Consider the following 18,026-nt stretch of genomic DNA (forward strand, 5'->3'; position numbering starts at 1 on the left):
TGGGGGCCAGAGACAGAATCACGGACCAAGCAGATTAAGAAGCCGTGGTCAGGGGCTTCCCTGGGGGCTCAGTGGTTGAGAATCTGCCTGCCAATGCAAGGGACACAGGTTCGAGCCCTGGTCCGGGAAAAACCCACATGCCACGAGGCAACTAAGCCCGTATGCCACAACTACTGAGTCTGCGCTCTAGAGCCCGCGAGCCACAACTACTGAGCCCACGTGCCACAACTACTGAAGTCCGTGCACCTAGAGCCCATGCTCCGCAACAAGAGAAGCCATCACAATGAGATGCCTGTGAACCGCAACAAAGAGTAGCCCCCGCTCGCCACAACTGGAGAAAGCCGGCGTGCAGCAATGAAGACCCAACGCAGCCTAATTAATTAATTAATTAATTTAAAAAAGAAGCCATGGTCAGAGGCAGGCAGGAGGGCAGGTGTCTTGGTGGCTGAGAAAGGAGAGTTCTGTGGAGGTGCAGTGAGCAGGTCCCAGGCCTGTCCCAGCCCTGGCTGCACAGCCCAATCACCTGGGGCCTTTCACAAAGGCCCCCAACCCCAGGTCCAGCCCGGAGTAGTTAAAGCCGGGTCTGGGGGGCCCAGTCATCAGCATTTCTAAAGCTCCCCAGGTGCTTCCAAAGTGCAGCCTCTCAGCTGAGAGCCTGAATCAGGCTGGGATGAGCCCATGAATCCCCTGGGGTCTTATTAAAATGCAGATTGTGATCCTGGAGGGGGGACTGGGGAAGAGGGCAGTCTTGGAGCTCCTGCCTTTGAAGAGTGTCACACCTCTACTCGAGGCCTGCATTACCACGATCATCATCATGAATTTGTGATCCAGTGTAAACCCTTTCCCCCCAGCCCCTCCTCCTAGGGCAGCCAGGCCAGCTCCCCATCCACTCAGTTCTCTGACGGGTGGGGGGGGGAGGAAATCAGGACCTTAAAATGAATGAGGGGACGCGGGCCTGCCTTTATTCATGCCCTGGATCTCTGTGCACACAACCCCATGACACGCTTCAAAAATGCAATCCAATACAAATTCACAGCTAACTTCAAATTACACAGCAGACACGGGTCTCCCAATGTGCTCGTGTGGATAAAGAAAAAAAATTATTTTGCCATGCATGTTTGAGGCTATAGCAAACATTTGTTAAACATACAAGTATCTTCTGCCCCCACAATGCTCGCTCACTCACACACACACACACACACACACTAAGGGACTTATGGGACTCCATCAAGTGAACAAATATATGCATATGAGAGGCTCAGAAGAAGAGAAAGAAACAGGCAGACACAGGGAGGAGGTGCCCATCCATGGCTCTCCCTGTGCCTCCCACCCAGCATTCCTGCCACACCCCAAGGAAGTTAGAGGGAAGCCTTGACCTTGGTCGTTTCACCCACAGTTGTAATACTGCTGCATGACTACACGCATGTGAACTGCCCTGGACACACGGCTCTGTCGTCCCCACCCAATTTCTAGAATAACTACTGTACCTGATGCTTCCAGTGCCCCACCCATATCCCTCAAGACCTTCCAGTGAGCTCCAGCTGATTCCCAACTGTATGTGTGTGCCTGAGGTCACTGCCTCCGGCCCCGTGGAAGGTGGCTCTGCTGGCGTGGCACGCCTGAAGAACATTACTGGGAGCAGGTATTAACCGATGTCTCGAGAACTGGTGCATAAATACTCCCACTGCCTCGCCCCCTGAATGGGGTCATTTCAAGGCATGTGTTTCATACCTGTGCAGAAAAGACTTAGCACTGCAGGCCAGAGACTGCTCTCTTCAGGAAGGCCTGCTGGCAAGGCTGGCCCTCGGCTGGCACCTGGGAACGTGGATTTCGGGAGGGTTGACACCATCCCCAGAACTGATAAGAATGGCTCGCGGTACCTAAACTGGCTGTCCAAATACTGTGACTGATACTGAACCCCTGCTCTCCTTCTGGGAGTCTGGAATTTTGATACAAGCTGGACAGAGAGTGCCTACAGGACCCGCCCCCCAACAGAAATGTGGGCACTGAGACTAACAGGCTTCCTGGGTAGAGAGCACTTCACCCGTGTTGCCTCAGCTCACTGTGGGAAAAGGAAGCGCATCCCTGTGGGACTCCACGGGAAGAGGACTCTGGCAGCCGGAGCCTGGTTTCCTCCAGACTTTGCCCCATCGCCTTTTCCCTTTGCTGATTTTGCTTTATATCCTTCCATCAGAGGAAGTCACAGCAGCGAAGACAACTATACACCGAGTCCCCTAGGTCCTCCTAGTGAACCCACAGGTGACTTGAGGAGCTCGTGACACTGCAAGCATCATTTCCTAGAGTTTCCAAAGCATGCAGTTAAGCTCCGGCTGCCCACATGGTGAGCTGCATTAACAGCCCAGGCTCTAACGGGTGCCTTCTTCTCCCAGTCGCCCCTCCCAGGGTCCCTGCAGCACCCAAGAAACGCCCTGCACCAGAATCCTCATCTCAGGCTCCGCTTCTGAGAGAACCCAAATGAAGGCAGCATCGCAGGCCATTTTCTCTTTCTTCAACCAGGGATGCCTTTGCCTGCGTAAATCCCTGAATGATGTTTATGGCCCTGTACAAATGGGCAAAAATCTTCGTGACCTAGGGCTAGGCAGAGTTTTTAGGGATGACACCAAAGCACGACCCTTAAAAGAAACCAAATGGGTAAGTTGTACTAATGGGCAAAGTAAAACCTGCCATCCATGTAAGAACGCAGGAAAACTCCCTGATACAGTTTATTGATTGCAACAGGTGACCTGGCAAATCGTGAGGGCTGGGTCCCCGTCCCGCCCGCAGACATTCAGCTTCAGCAGCTCTGGGGCACGGTCCGAGAATCTGCCTTTCTTACAAGCTCCCAGGAAGGCTGCTGCTGCTGCTGGCCCGCAGACCGGGCTTTAACAACCAGGGGCCCTTATAACCCTTCATTCCGCTCCTGTTCCCCACTCCATTTCCTTCCCTGCATCCTTCCCGTCGTGTTTTAATTACTACTATTTTGATTACCGATCTTACTTATAAACTGGAATCATTGTTTCAAAGCTTGCTGCCTCTGAGCTCCTGAGGGCAGAGGCCTGCGTTACTCACCCCCATCCACCATCTGCACCTTTGAGGCAGTGTTTGCTGAGCCTGCTGTACAGTTACAATATCCGTTAACCCTAGAAAGCTTCACCCACCGCATACACGATCTCTCCTCTACAAGGAGCGTTATTAAAACTACATCCATCTAGACCCAGAGATGATCACACTCAGTGAAGTAAGTCAGACAGACAAATACCATATGACATCACCTATATGTGGAATCTTAAAAAATGATACACGTGAACTTCCTTACAAAACAGAAATAGACCCACAGACTCAGAACACAAACTTACGGCTCCCAAAGGGGAAAGGGGGAGGGAGGGATAAATTCAGAGTTTGGGATTAAAATATGAAATACATAACCCACGAGGACCTACTGTACAGCACAGGGAACTCTACTCAATATCTTATAATAACCTGTAATGGAAGAGAATGTAAAAAAAAGAATACATATATTTACATATATACGTATAACTGAATCACTCTGCTGTACACCTGAAACTAACACAACATTGTAAATCAACCACATTTAAATAAACATTTTTTTAAAAAAACAATATTATATCCATCTAGAGATAGAAAACTCTATCAAGAAGTCAGCTCAATCCTTGGGACATCACTGCACAGGCACACTCAAAAATACATACAAGCAAGATAGCTTACCTGTGAGTATACACAGGACAAAAAGAATACGAAAACCATACTCAAGTCACTAGACGTGAAAATGAGAGGTTGGGACACGTCTCTTTGATTGCATCGCCTTTCACATGCACCATGGTCTGCAGTTTTATCCTCTGTAGCAATGCAAGTGCGCCTGTGAACTACTTTCTTTCTCTTTTAAAATACCTAACTAGAAAAACTGATCTCCCACTGAAATAATTCATGTCCAAAGTCTAAACCCTCTGACGGAGCAAGGGCACTGGGATTGGCAAACCCACCATGACATGGGCTCCAAGCTGCATTACAGGCCGGAGCACATTTCACTGGTGCAGGGAGAAAAGGGGAGATGCTCCCAAAGAAAGTGGCATCTCAGATTTGCAATGCTGGGTGCTTGAAGTGACAGCAGACATCCAGACCCCACTGGCATTTGCGGGCTAGTGGAGACTGAAGTCTCCAGGCTATGAAGATCCACAGGGAAGTAGACATTTTCCTGAAATATACACAGTTGTCCATTTACTTAAATCAGTACACTGGAGCTCATCATCAATATGCCCTAACTTAACACTCAATAACCTAAACTGTGCATGGAGCTCCTCTCCTCCCCAGGTGTATTATCTAGAATGCTACATAACAAACCACCTCAGAACTCAGCAGCTTAAAATCATACACATATAATCTTACACAGTATCTATGGGTTGGGGATTCAGGAGCAGCTTGGCTGGGTCTTTCTGGTTCGAGGTCTCTCCGGAGGTTGTTGCCCAGGGCCGCAGGCATCTGAAGGCAAGGCAGTGCTGGCTGTTGGCGCGAGGGCTCAGTTCCACTGCACCCTGCGCCTCCACGGGACTGCTTGAGCGTCCTCGGGACATGGCAGTCAGCTTCCTCTAGAACAAGTGCTCCACGGGAGCGAGGTGGAAGCAGCCGTCTCTTATGACCTAGCCTGGCGAGTCACACGCCGTCCCTTCCAGCGCACCCCGCCGGTGGCAGTCAGCCCTGAGGGACTCAGTGTGGGAGAGGCTGCACCTGGCCATGAACACAGGAGGCAGTCATCGGGCCCGTCCTGGAGGCCAGTTCCCCCACTAGTCAAAGCTCCTCCCCTCCCCTTGCCATCTCACCTGAAACCCCAGCAACTTCAAATTCATTTGAGATGATGGAGTCTCGCTTTCAAGATGCAGACACCTTTAGGCGACGGGCCACGCTTCATCCACCCCCTCCAGCCAATGCTCCAGCCACCGCACGGCGCTCCCCGGGGGTGTTAGGCCCAGCGGCGCTGACACTGAGACGAGCCCCCTGGTGGCCACGTGGCGAGAGGCCGAGGGCCACGGCACCCTCGGGCGTCCCCAAGAGAAGAAAGCTTAGACCGCAGGATGCGCAGAAAGAGACGTGAGAATTAAAGTTTGTCAGCTTCAAAATGGTGCCTGGAGAGGGCACAGAGGGGTAGGGTCACTTCTACCCCGCCCCCTGCTTCCGCCTTGGCCCCTGCCCAGCACCCAGCCCTCCCCGCACCCCTTCTGCCCCCCAAGGCTGGCGAGCTGGTGCAGGGCGCGGCCGCCCTCCGTGGCACGGTTCCTGTGGCCCCAGGGCTGCGCGGCTATGTGGCCCCTTTCGGAACACGGCCTGCGTGCTGGGAAGCGGCCGAGGCCAACTGCACACGGCCTCCGGTGACGCAATGGACTCTGTTCTCACATCCCCCCCACCAGAGGGCAGGGAGATGGCCATGAGTTCTCCGCGTTCCCGGCACCCAGAGCCAAGGATGGAGACCGTCCCCAGAGCCCCCTCCTCACAGTAATAAGAACAACAACGGCTCTGTACAGGGCTCCCGTCCTAAGCGCTTCACACGCATCCAGCACCAGGGGTCCTGACACTCTCTGAAGCAAATGCCGTCACCCTCAGGCCCACGTTACAGATCAGCAAACTGAGGCAGAGGGGAGGTTCGGTCTCAAGCCCAAGTCCCACAGACAGTGAGCAGGGAGCCAGATTCCCACCGGGGCCCTGAGGGCCCTTCCTCTTGGGTCGTGAGAGGACTGAACACGCCTCGTTCCTCTCGGGACCCAAGAGCTACCTGCTTCCACGGAGAGGGCACTGCTCGCCAAGCCTCTCCTAAACTGCGCGGAAAGCGCTCAAGTAAAGGCTGCTGGGTTACCGTCCAACCTCCCGGGTGGGCGATGGCTCGTGTGCCCTGGAAAACACCGCTGGATTAGTTCACCTGGGTTGCCCTGACCAGCCCCACAGGCCAGGTGGCTCAAATGGCAGAAACTTCTTGTCTCCCAATGCTGGAGGCCAGAAGCCTGAGATCCAGGCGACAGTACGCCTGGATTGGTTCCTTGGGGGCTGTGAGGGCAGGATCCATCCCAGGCCTCTCTCCCTGGCTGGTAGACGGCCGTCTTCTCCTCGTGCCCCTTCACACCCTCTTCGCTCTGCGCCTGTCTGTGCAGAAACCTCCTCTTCTTATAAAGACCCCAGTCACGCTGGACTGCGGCCACCCTCGTGGCCTCGTTCTAAGTTGATTACCTCTATAAAGATCTCGTCTCCAAGTAAGGTCGTATTCTGAGGTACTACGGGTTAGGACTTCACCACGTGAGCTCTGAGAGACACGGTATCAGCCCATAACAGCGGCTGAAGACGATGCCCGTGAGAAACGCCGCGGCGTCCCTCCCTCTCCTGGGACCTCTGCAGACCATCTTCCTCCGCAACAATCTACTTCCTGCTCATGTGGGCTACTCCCCCTCGTGGATGAAAACAACGTCACAGACACTCACAACTAGCATCTCCGTGAAGGTTAAATGCACGGAGTCCTCCAATGCAGCCTCGAGGCGTCCTTCACAGTGTCCTCAGAGCAAGGCCACAGCGGGAACACGGCCACGGGGTGGCTTCACCGTATTCCAGCGGGGCTACCAAGGTGAGGGCTGAAATGTCAGTCAACTCCTATGTTTTGGGCAAAAGGCAGGCTGGTGGGAGGCCTGACGGAGCTAAGAGGAAAATAATGTGTCTGGGATCGCTGCGGTGGCCCCTCTCGTCCTAACCCAACCAGCACCTCCAAGGGCTCCGGTGGATGGAAACAATAAATTTTACACTGACCATCGCAACCCAGAAGGGAGGCTAAGATCCCGGCAGGAGGTAAGCTCCGGCCACCCCCAGAGACGTGGTAAAAAGTGAGGGGCGAGCCCAGGAGAAGCAACAGCAGCCACGAGAAATGAGTCAGCAGGTCCCCGGGCACCAGGGCAAGGAACAGACCTCCCGAGGGGATTAACAGAACTCCGCGTGTCTGTGTCACGCTCCCTCCAGCCAAAGCCCACCCCCACCCCCGGATCAGCGCTGCCGCTGGTGGGAGTGGGCCCCGCAGCATCCTCGGGGGTTCGAGGGCCCGGCCTAGCCTGCGGGGCTCTCCCCGCACGGGACCCCAGGAGGCGGACAGTCACCTCCAACAGGGAAGGCTCTGGTCTCAAACTTCCATCAGTCCAACCGACGGCCAGCTCCCTGCTCTCAGGACCGGCACAAGGACCTGCACGGGAGGGCTCGGCGACAGTGGACCGTGGTTGACCCAAGCTGGCCAGCACAGGGGGTGGCGTAGCCCTCCAGACAGAGAACAGCCAATTCACGGGGAAAGAGGCAGGCGGCAGGCTCAAGGGCCCGCGAGAAAGCTCGAGCGACTTCATCCACACCAGGAGGCCGGAAGGGGAGCCTTTCCAGTGTCGTATGTGGAATACAAGAGCTGTCGCCTCTGCTGTCCCTGCGAACTGCCGCCGTCACTGGTGACACTGTCCTGACAGGTGCGGCAGGTGGCCTCCAGCTCGAGGCGCTGTAGTCACACACTCACAGTGTGACCTGACCACACGTGCTCCTCTGATGTCCAAGGCCCGCCTGGCTCCGAGCACGACGTGGCTGCTAACTTAGTTAAGGGCACGGTCCTCTAAGCTACAGCTCACGTGGCCACCGTCCCCACCTCCTCGCTGGCCACCCTGCTTTCTCTCTCTCACCCACCTCTGACTTTTCTCCTTACAGCAGCCACAGCCATCCTTTCAAACACAAGTCCAGAAGTGTCACTCTCCCACTCAAGAGCACCCAGTGTCTTGCCATCACACCTAGAGTCACCAGGGTTGGTGCCACTCCTTCCAAGTCCCCACAGGGTCCCCCCAGCCACCCTTCCAAGCACCTCTCCCACCACGCTTCTCTGGGTGGTTCTTCTCTGGACACGCCCACCTCCTTGCTGCCTCGCCTCAGGGCCTTTGCACTGGCTGTTCCCTCAGCCCGAGCTCTCTGCCCCCTCGATGTTCACGTGTCTCCCCCTCAGTCCCTGGTCACATGTGAGCCCTCAGACGGGCCTCCGTGACCGCCCTGTCTAACCAGGGTTCTGAATCCACCACTGCCCACCCTCCGCCTCCCGCTATATTTCATGCGACAGCACAACCTATCAGTTATCTTCTCTTTCCTCGACTTGAATGTCACTTCCACCGAGGCACGAACCTTGGCCATTTGGTTCCATGGTAAACCCCAGTGCCTAGACTGGTAGTCTCAACTGGGGTCAATTTTCCCTACCAGGGGATACTTGGCAATGTCTGGAGTTCAGCTGTCACAAGTGGAGAACGGTTGCAACCCACATCGAGTGGGTGGAGGCCAGGGATGCTGCTAAACATCCTACAGGACAGCCCTCACCACAGAGAATCATCCAGCCCGAGAGCCCATAGCGTCCAGGGTGAGAAACCCTGGCCTAGACACACAGCAGGGACCCAACAGATACTGGTTGAACAAAGAAGTAAATGAGGGAGTGAATGAATGAATGAACGAATGAATATCGAGGCTCACGTCTCATGGAAACGCCTTTGCAGTTCTCAGGATATCGGTGGTCTTTTCTCAGGGTACTAACATTTCACTTAATTTTTCATCCAACGAAAATTTAATGAGCACTTACTCTGCCACGTGCTATGTGCTGGGTTTACAGTGCTGAACAAAGCACACACGGTTCCTTCCCTCACAGAGCCTACAGTGCAAAAAAGAACATTCTGTACAAGGCATCTGGGGACCTGGGCTGTTCCCCAACTCTGTCGCCACTGGTCACGTGACCTTGGGCAAGTCACCTGACTTCTCGGGACATCTCTTGGTCATATGTAAAATATAAGGGTTGCTTTGATTTTTGAAGCTAGCTAGTTTCCAACATCTAAATTCTATGCATTTAATTAATCCCAGAGGTCTTTTCCTGTTTGGCATTTTTACATTGGCATTAATACCACAAGCATTGATTACAAAAGCTTGAGGAATCCACACACCCATCAAGAGGGGACTGGTTAAGTAAACTTGCACACCGTCCACACTCTGGAACATGCTGTGAGCGAGCTGATGTACAACAGCTTCCAAACAGCAGGACTAAGAGAAACGAGGTCTATCAAGTATATTACTCTCCCAAGTACTTTCACAAGAAGATGGAATGAATGAATGAATCGGTGCTACATGATACAACACAGATGAATCTCACAATCATGCACAATCAGTGCAGAAGCCAGGCATAAGCGTGTACAGATCATAGGACTCCAGGTATATGAAGTTCAAGAACAGGCGAAAGTAAACTGTGCTGACAGAAATCAGCATGGTGGTACCCTCCAGCCAGAGGATTTGACTAAAGGAGGGCAAGATGAGGCCCTGTGGGAGTACCAAGAATGTTCTCTTCAGTTGGTCAAAACCAACTGAATTAAGATCTATGCATTTCATTCCACGTAAATTACATCCTAGTGAAGAAAAAAGAAAAAGGAAAGTGCTATGTACATTCTATAGATGGATGTATTTGCACAGACATTTTCTGAAACAGTATATAAGACAGTTATCAGTGGTTGCCTTTGCAAGTGGGATGGGGGACCGGGAATGGGAAAGAGACTTTGTTTTCTTTCCATAACCTTTATCCTGCGTGAAATCCTCCCAGAAAGCATCTATTACTATTTCGATGGAAAACAAGTCATTCAAAAACTACTTATCACTCTCTAGAAAGGAAACCACCCCTGCCCTCAGAAAGGACAACTTATCTCTGGCCAGGCCGACAACACAGTCAAGCAAGGGTTTGATAATAAGGCCTTTCCCGCAGCCCACATGCCAGAATTTGCAGAGGGCTCATACACCCACCCTCCTCGCCACTAACTAATCCCCCTGGGTCTGGTTTGGGAGGGTGCAGGGCTGGAGGGCTGTTGGGCAAGCTGGGAACCTCCAGGCCAGCAGGTCTCACCTGGGGCCTCAGGTTCGTGCGGTCAAGGGCACCTGGAGCTCAGGTTAAGAATGCTCCCCTTGGGCTTCACCCTCAGATCTCAATCAGAATCCCTCACATGTCCAAGAGTCTACATTTCTTTTCTACCTTCTTTTGAACTTCCTATTGTGCACATTTTCAAATACACAGCACATTATGGAGAAGAGTCCAATTAATAACACCAATCAGATTCAACCAGTGTTCCTATTTGACTGTATTTGCCTCTTCTCGCTCTCTCTCCATTCAATTGAACCATTTAAAAGTAAATTACTGTGGTTCTCAAAGTGTAGTCTGGGAACACCCTGAGGTCCCCAAGGCCTTTTAAGGGGGTCCATGCTGCCGAAAACATTCTTATAATAATTGTACATTTTTATTTGCCTTTTTCCATTCTCATTCTCTCATGAGTGTACAGTGGAATTTTCCAGAGGCTACATGACATGTGATACTGCAACAGACTGAACGCAGAAGCAGGTTTGAGAATTCATCTGTCTTCTCTTCAGCCATACATTAAAAAGATCTCCAAAAATGTTAAAAAAAAAAAAATTTAAAAGTTTTTGCTCTCATGACACTTCACCCCTAACTACTTCAGCATGCATCACTGAAAAATAAGACTCCTGTACATATACACGTGTTAGTTATCTACTGCTGTGTAACAAATCACCCTGAAACATGGCAGCAGGAAACAACCATGTCTCATCTCACTGTTTCGGTGTCAGGAATGAGGAGTGGCTGAGCTGGATGCCTACCACACCACGAGATTATGGCATCTAATCAAATTTACAAGTCTCCTCGCATGATCTAGAAGGCAGGCACATAAAAATAACCCAGGTGTCCCCAAAGCCTATTACTGACGTTTGTTCAAGCCAGGATCCAATCAAGGGCACAAGTTACAGCTGGTTATTGTCATGGACTGAATGTATCCCCCAGAATTCATATATTGAAATCCCAATCCCCAATGTGATGGTATTAGGAGGTGGGGCCTTTGGCAGGTGATTAAGTAATGAAGATGGAGCACTCACGATGCAACTAGTGCCCTTATAAGAAGAGGCCAGAGAGCTCTCTTCCCACCATGCGAGGACACAAGAAGGCAGCCATTTGCAATGCAGAAGAGAGCCCTCACCAGAACCCAGCTATGCGGGCACCCTGAGCTCAGACTTCCAGCCTCCAGAACTGTGAGAAATAAATGTCTGTCGTTGATGAGCCACCCGGTGTGTGGTACTCTGTCACAGCAGCAGAGCTGCCTAGGACAGTCATTCCATCGCTTAAGTCGCTTTTGATGGAGAATCCTCCTCCATTTTTTTTTCTTTTTTAACTTATTTTTTATTTATTTTTGGCTGCATTAGGTCGTCCTTGCTGCGCGGGGCCTTTCTCTAGTTGTGGCGAGCGGGGGCTACTCTTCCTTGCCGTGTGCAGGCTTCTCACTCCAGTGGCTTCTCCTGTTGCGGAGCACGGGCTCTAGGCGTGCGGGCTTCAGTAGTTGTGGCACGTGGGCTCAGTAGTTGTGGCTCGTGGGCTGTAGACCGCAGGCTCGGTAGTTGTGGCGCACGGGCTTAGCTGCTCCACGGCACGTGGGATCTTCCCGGACCAGGGCTCAAACCCGTGTCCCCTGCATTGGCAGGCGGATTCTTAACCACTGCGCCACCAGGGAAGCCCTCCTCCTCTTTCATTTTCTTTCACATCATTGACTGGGTGCAGAGACAACGCCCAATGACCCACATAGCGTGCCAAGCCATTCTGGGGACAAGCTACCTGGCCGGCTGTGGGCGCCACCTGTAAAGAAAATGGCTGGAAGTGGACAAAGGAGGCTGCCTGTGCCCCGGCCTCTGCACACTGGCTCCTTCTCGCTAAAGAACCAACCCTCCCCCAGGAGAGCAGTTTTTATGGGGCCAGGAAGAGGCTGAGAGAGCGAGCTGAGGGCAAGGGTACTGGGGGAGGGGCACACCACAGTCCCAGGCCCGTGGGGGGGACAAGGATAATTGTTTGATTATAAGCTCCCTCCCCCAAACCCACTACACATAGCCCATGCCTCGCAATGCCACTGCCATGACTGCTTCCTGTCTCCCGGGAGTTTCCAGCTTGCTGACCCTCTTACATCCATCTGATCCCCCCAAGAGCCAAAGAAGCAGGACCAGCAAGTACAGTAGCCCCATTTACATTTTCGGCAACGGTTCCAAGAGGTGAAGTGGTGCAGCAAAAGCCGCTCTCTGAAGTGTCAGAGCCAGACCTTTAGCGGCCAGTCCTACACTGGAGCGTAAAGCGCGTGACCGTGACGGCCACAACGGGCACCAGCACCCGCGTTACCTCACTCCCTCCCCTCGACACCTGCACACGGGTCCTATTCCCACTTTTGCAGATAAGGATGGGGACTCTGGTCTACCCCAGTTCCGGACACGGTGGTCTACTGCTTGTGCTCTTCCCTCCTTCCCTGACACTCTGGCAAGCTAGCTTCCCAACTACGACTGGCACACAAAACAGGCCTCCCCTTTTTGACTGAAGCTACTTCTGGAACCCCAGAGCATAAAAAAGTCTCTGCATTGACAACATCATGAAAGGGAATCGGATCTCTGACTAAGGGCTCAGCATGAAACAAATCATAGGAAAATGAATTCTAGAATACCAGAGCCAGAACATCTAAGATCGTCCAAATCAGTGGTTCTCAACCAGGGGCAATGGAGCCCCACGAGGGAACAAGTGGCAGGGTCTGGAAACATTTTTCATTGTCACAACTTGGGGGGCGGGGGCCACTGGCATCTAGTGGGTGGAGGCCAGTGATGCAGCTAAAGAAACATCCTCCAGGGCACAGGACGGTGCCCACAACAAACAGATTTATCCAGCCCCAAACGTCAATAGTGCCAAGGCTGAGAAACCCTGATATAAATTCCTTGGTCACTCTGGGGACAAGAAAACTGACTCCCAAAGACACAAAGTGACTTGTCCCAGGTTCCACAGTCCCAAAGCCAGAAGTGGAATCAGGTCTCTACTACATCTGTCTCTCATCTGCTGTCTAGGGTTGGGCTGGGGAACAAGGGAAGGTAGGGGCCTGAGGACCTTGACTCTAATAGCCAACCTGAACCAAATGAAGAAAACTGCAGTAAATTAATTACTGAATTACTGCAGCAACACATCAGGGTGTCCAACCGCTGAAAAAAATGCCTTATTTAATTATCAACTAAAATACCATTGTTTTACACGTCCTCCCACAGTTGCTGGATGGGTCAAATAATACATGGTGTGCGTTCCAATACAATTCAGTGATACCACGGCTTCCAGAGGGGTCACGTTTTACAGGAAAGAAGGCCACATTCTCCTCTTAAGGGTACCCACACATGTCCTGGCCTCGGGTCGTATGTGAACCAGAGAAAGGAATGTAAACACAGGTGTGAACTCTCAAAAGAGTCCATTAAAATCCCACCTCCTGTCCTGCTAAAATTGAAGTCAGCTGATCCCTCCTCCATCTGCCACTGCAGTCATCAAGCCCCTTCTTTCAGCAAGCAAATTACTTAGCAATGGAATTAAAAAGAACACTGGAGGGCTTCTCTGGTGGCGCAGTGGTTGAGAGTCCGCCTGCCGATGCAGGGGACACGGGTTCGTGCCCCGGTCCGGGAAGATCCCACATGCCGCGGAGCGGCTGGGCCCGTGAGCCATGGCCACTGAGCCTGTGCGTCCGTCCGGGGCCTGTGCTCCGCGACGGGAGAGGCCACAACAGTGAGAGGTCCGCGTAAAAAACAAAATGAACACTGGAAATTCATGGCTTTTGGTGTTCATTTCCAGCTCCACCCCCTTCTAAAGACCTTTTTGATCTTAACAGATGTAGCTGGTTTGCACTCTCCTACACGCACATTGGGAGCTTTATTTTATTGGATACTGTTATATTTTAATCTATTTAAAACACCTGGAGAAAACAAACACATTTCTGACATATCCCCTTTAAATGCCGGAACCTTGCAAAAGAATGCCAAACAATTTAGACCGCACATCTAGCTCTTCAAATGCTAACCAAGAATTTTCCACTCCATTTCAAGCAAAGCAGCTTGGCTTTGAAAGAAATCAGGCTGACTACTGAGGACAAACCCCTGTAAGGAGAATCACTAAATGTGTCATTATTTAAGAAGCACAATGACCGTCGGTAAACAGTTATCTTTGCCAAGCAGCCCCTGTCTCTCCTTACAATGCGTGTACTGTGATCATTTCTGATTTTTTTTCCCCTCCTGTGAAAGAAGCCCCGGTCTTTTAGTCTGGCCCCTGCCCACTTTCCCAGGGTGCGCCTGCCAAGACCCAAGTCACGCGTGAGCCTGCAGCCGCCCTCTGCGCCCTCCCTGCTGCCTCGTGCCTGCAGCATCCGCAGCAGCCAGAAAAACCCCACTCTGGGGCGCCGACGGGCTGCAGGGGCTCCTCCTGCAGAGTCCCTTACCTGCAGTGCCGCATGGCGCAGGCCGGTCGCCCACCTGCGCCGCATCCTTTCTTCGGTGCAATGGCTGCTGACGTCACCGGGAGGCGGGCCCACGCCGCCACGTAACGCCCTCGGGGCGAGGAGGGGAGGGAGGGAAGACCCTGGAAGTCACTGGAGGCGAAGAGCGAGTGGCCGGGAAGCCTCGCTCTGGCCTCCTTTCAGGGCGGTGTGTTTGGTGTGGGCAGCTGGCCTAGCCTTCCACCAACTGTGGGAAACAAACAGCACACAGAAGGGGAGACCCAAATGACTCCAGGCTCCACGGAGGTAATAGGATTTCAATAAGGTGATTAGTAATGAAAGGAAATAATTTAGTCTTTTATTTTTAAAGAGTCTTTATCAAATGCAGTGGAGAACTAAATAAACAAACCTATTTTGTGCAAATCAAAATGACCGTTAAAATACAGAGTGCGTATACATATTTTGCATAGAGGGTCCATGTTTCAAACCGTATATCAAATACATTAATTTGAAGCATATTCACTGTGGAATGTAATACTAATTGCACTGATGAATAATGCTTGTAATTACTCTCAATACCTGCATTCCAATATCAACGTGTTTTTGCCGAAGAAAACAACAGTGACACTACGTAGTTATACTTCTTACTTGAACATTTGACTGTTTAAAGTAAAGCGCTAGTGCATGAGCACGGTTGTACTTGTGTATTTTCCTAAATCTTCTGGCAAAGAATTTGATCTCTCAGACATGAAAGTTAATTCGCAATAACTCATTATTATACGTTTTCTAATTTTTATCACATTCTGCGAAAGTGAGTCATCTATTAAAGAAAATATGTACAATGTCAATATTTCTCATTCACAACTGAAATAGCCTTGCCTAGAGGGACTTAGAAAATTCCAACTGTGATCATTTCATAAATCTGAAACGGCATATTTCAGACTTAATAAGTGAAGATATCAACTTTCTTGCCAAACCACATAAACGTTTTTGAAATGTGAAAGAGCAAAAGCAGGAACTGTTTTTATTTGTATTCCAGTTTCATATAGATTAGTTTCCTTTCGTTTGAATTTAAATTGCAATTTTAACATCACCTTCGCTGGCGCCCCTGAAAGAGGTGTGAAACGGGCTGTTTCACAAGCAGGCCAGGGTTATTACTTACTTGCTATTTATTGCGGCAGCTTTCATGTCCTTCTATATTTAACCCCGGGCCCTTTTACCACCATCCCCTCCTGATTTAACCACATTTCTGTTCAGAAGGTCAGTCTCTAATTTGGGGCTAAATAACAGCCCTTGTCTCGCACAGCGATCGATTATTTTCAACTCGATTTTAAAAATCAACAAAGTGGCCGTACGGTATTCCAGGTCCTTCCTCTCATTTGTTTTTCTGAGTGATAAACAACTTACCTTTTGCTTTCAGATTCCTGAGATATAAAATGTAAATGCTACCGAAATCCCATGCTCCAGTGGGTTGAGGGCCCACTAGAGACAGAAACTGACAAGCTCATTTTCCTGGAGGCAGAAGCCGATTTCAGCCTTCGGCGCGTGGGGCGGGCCCCCACTACCCCGAGCCAAGAGCCAGGCTGCGAGCGTCACGTGCTCCGTGCAGCCACTCGGCCCTGCCCGGCAGGCTGGGTCACCTCGGCTCTGGAGGCCGGCCCTTCCAAGCCTCGTACAGTCGGTTCCTTCGGGTGCACAGAGAACCCCGCGTCCCCGACACGGAACGCGCTGCCCGCTGGGGTTGGGCTGCCGGGACTATGGTGGTGGGAGTTCCAAGAATCGACGGGAGCTGGGACGCGGGGCGGTCTATAAAATGCCCTCCGAGGTCCGAAGTGACTTGCTCTGTGTTCCGGCTTGGCGGAAATGACTCAAGCGGAGGCACCTTCCTCGTCGTGGGGCGATTTTTTTGCCAGTAGGTTAGTTTCACCTTCTCTTCTCCAGGTGATTGTTCAAGTGTGAAGAACATTGCAGCAAACAGGCAATTCAGGAAAAGCCTAAAACTGGGGCGCACAGTTTTCAACAGAATGAGATCACTTCCAACATCCTCCACCTCCACCCATGAAATTGTCCTTTTGGCAAGGACTTAAAAAAAAAGATTCCCCCCCCCCCCGCCCCGCCATAAGAATGTAAATTGAACAATCTTCCTGGTGGGATGTTTAGCAATTCCTACCAAAAACCTTGCAAATATGCGCGGGTTGAAACATAGAGTGGGCCCGACAGCTATTGCTGTCATTTGCTCCAGGAACTAGCCTCATTAGGAAAAAAGAATCGTGAAAGGAAGAATTGCTGCAATATTATTTATGACCTCAAAGCACCAGCAGCAAGTTAAGTGGCCAGAAACAGAGGATAGGTTAGGTTTATAAGACATCGGTACAACACAAGAATTAAAACAGATATGGTAATAGATACTTTTCGACATGGAAGGACATTCACGGTGTCTTAAATGAAAAAAAGCAAGCTCCAAAGCATTATGTGCTGAATGATCCGACGAATGTATGTAGGTGTTGAAGGGAAGCAGAAGATGCCACCCCCAAAATAGGCCACTTGGCATACTGATTATTTTGAATTAAAGTTACTTAAGAAACAGCCTGTGCAAATAAAAGACACTCTGACCTTCCTTGGTCCCCCCAAAGGCATGTGAAGGTACCCTGCCCCCCACCAGGTGGATAAAAGGCATCCTTATTGCGGAGACAGGAAATTCACCACCTGGAAGGCTGTATAAACAAACCTTGTTACTTGCACTAATTTGCTAGCCCAAGCCCAAACCCCTTTGTTTCTCCAATTCTACACAAACTTATGGTTTTCTTGTCTAGAAGGTATAAAAGCTGCCTGCTTTGGTGACTTCTTGGAGTCTCAGAATTCTATGGGCTCCCCTACCACAGGAAATTAAATTTGTTTCTCTCCTGTTAATCCATCTTATGTCAATTTAATTATTAGACCAGTCAAGAAACCTAGAAGGGAAGAAGGGAAGAGTTTCCCCCCCCCCACAGTTTAATATATTTATATCTACGCAAATACTTTTGAACAGAGAAAACAGCTGGGAAGCAAATTCACTTAAGTATCAACCTTAGTATTTCACTCATTAGTGAGATTAAGGGTATTTCTCATTTTCTTCTTTTTAGCTTAGCAGCATTTTCTAGTTTTTCTACGATTAACATGCATTGCTTTGATAACAAGAAACAGCTATTGCTTTTTTTTTTTAAGCACTGTAGGAGGCATGATCATGGATTATGTACATTTTGCTACTTTTTAACGCAGATTTCATTCCTTGAAGATTCTCAAATCTTAACCGCAAAGCCCGGAGAGAACAATTCCTAATCATCCTAGGTTATTCTGCTCATAAAAATCTTTAGGAAGGAAGATGGCAGCTCAGAACTGATGTTACCATTTCATCGTCCGTAGGTCCAGCCTTAATTTCTCTTCCACTTAAATTCACTTCTTATTCTGCTATGTGCGAAGACTGAAAGATAGCCGTTAAGATCCTTCCTGAAAAGATTCTTCAAACACTTACGTAATAACCTTTGAGCTTTAATTTCTCCATACTGGCACCTTCTGCTTTCTTCACAGACTTCTACTTGTTAATCCCTTTGAATCTTTTACATTTTTTTCCTCTTATCTGCTGCTGGTACATGGGACACTGTCTGGGGACAGTTTTGGCTGCCACACCTCGGG

General features: G+C 50.5%; 1 protein-coding gene across 1 annotated transcript in view; it reads right to left on the reverse strand.

The window, feature by feature from the left end:
* The window catches only part of LOC137217894 (H(+)/Cl(-) exchange transporter 4-like), a 45,411-nt gene extending 31,011 nt beyond the window's left edge, over positions 1 to 14,400 (reverse strand). Inside the window, exon 1 of the mRNA XM_067724893.1 lies at positions 14,358 to 14,400. The gene's annotated coding sequence lies outside the window, so the exon portion shown is untranslated. The remainder of the gene's footprint in view (positions 1 to 14,357) is intronic.
* Between the last annotated feature and the right edge of the window lie 3,626 nt (positions 14,401 to 18,026).

The sequence above is a fragment of the Pseudorca crassidens genome, chromosome Y, assembly GCF_039906515.1.
Source record: "Pseudorca crassidens isolate mPseCra1 chromosome Y, mPseCra1.hap1, whole genome shotgun sequence".
Classification (NCBI taxonomy): domain Eukaryota; kingdom Metazoa; phylum Chordata; class Mammalia; order Artiodactyla; family Delphinidae; genus Pseudorca; species Pseudorca crassidens.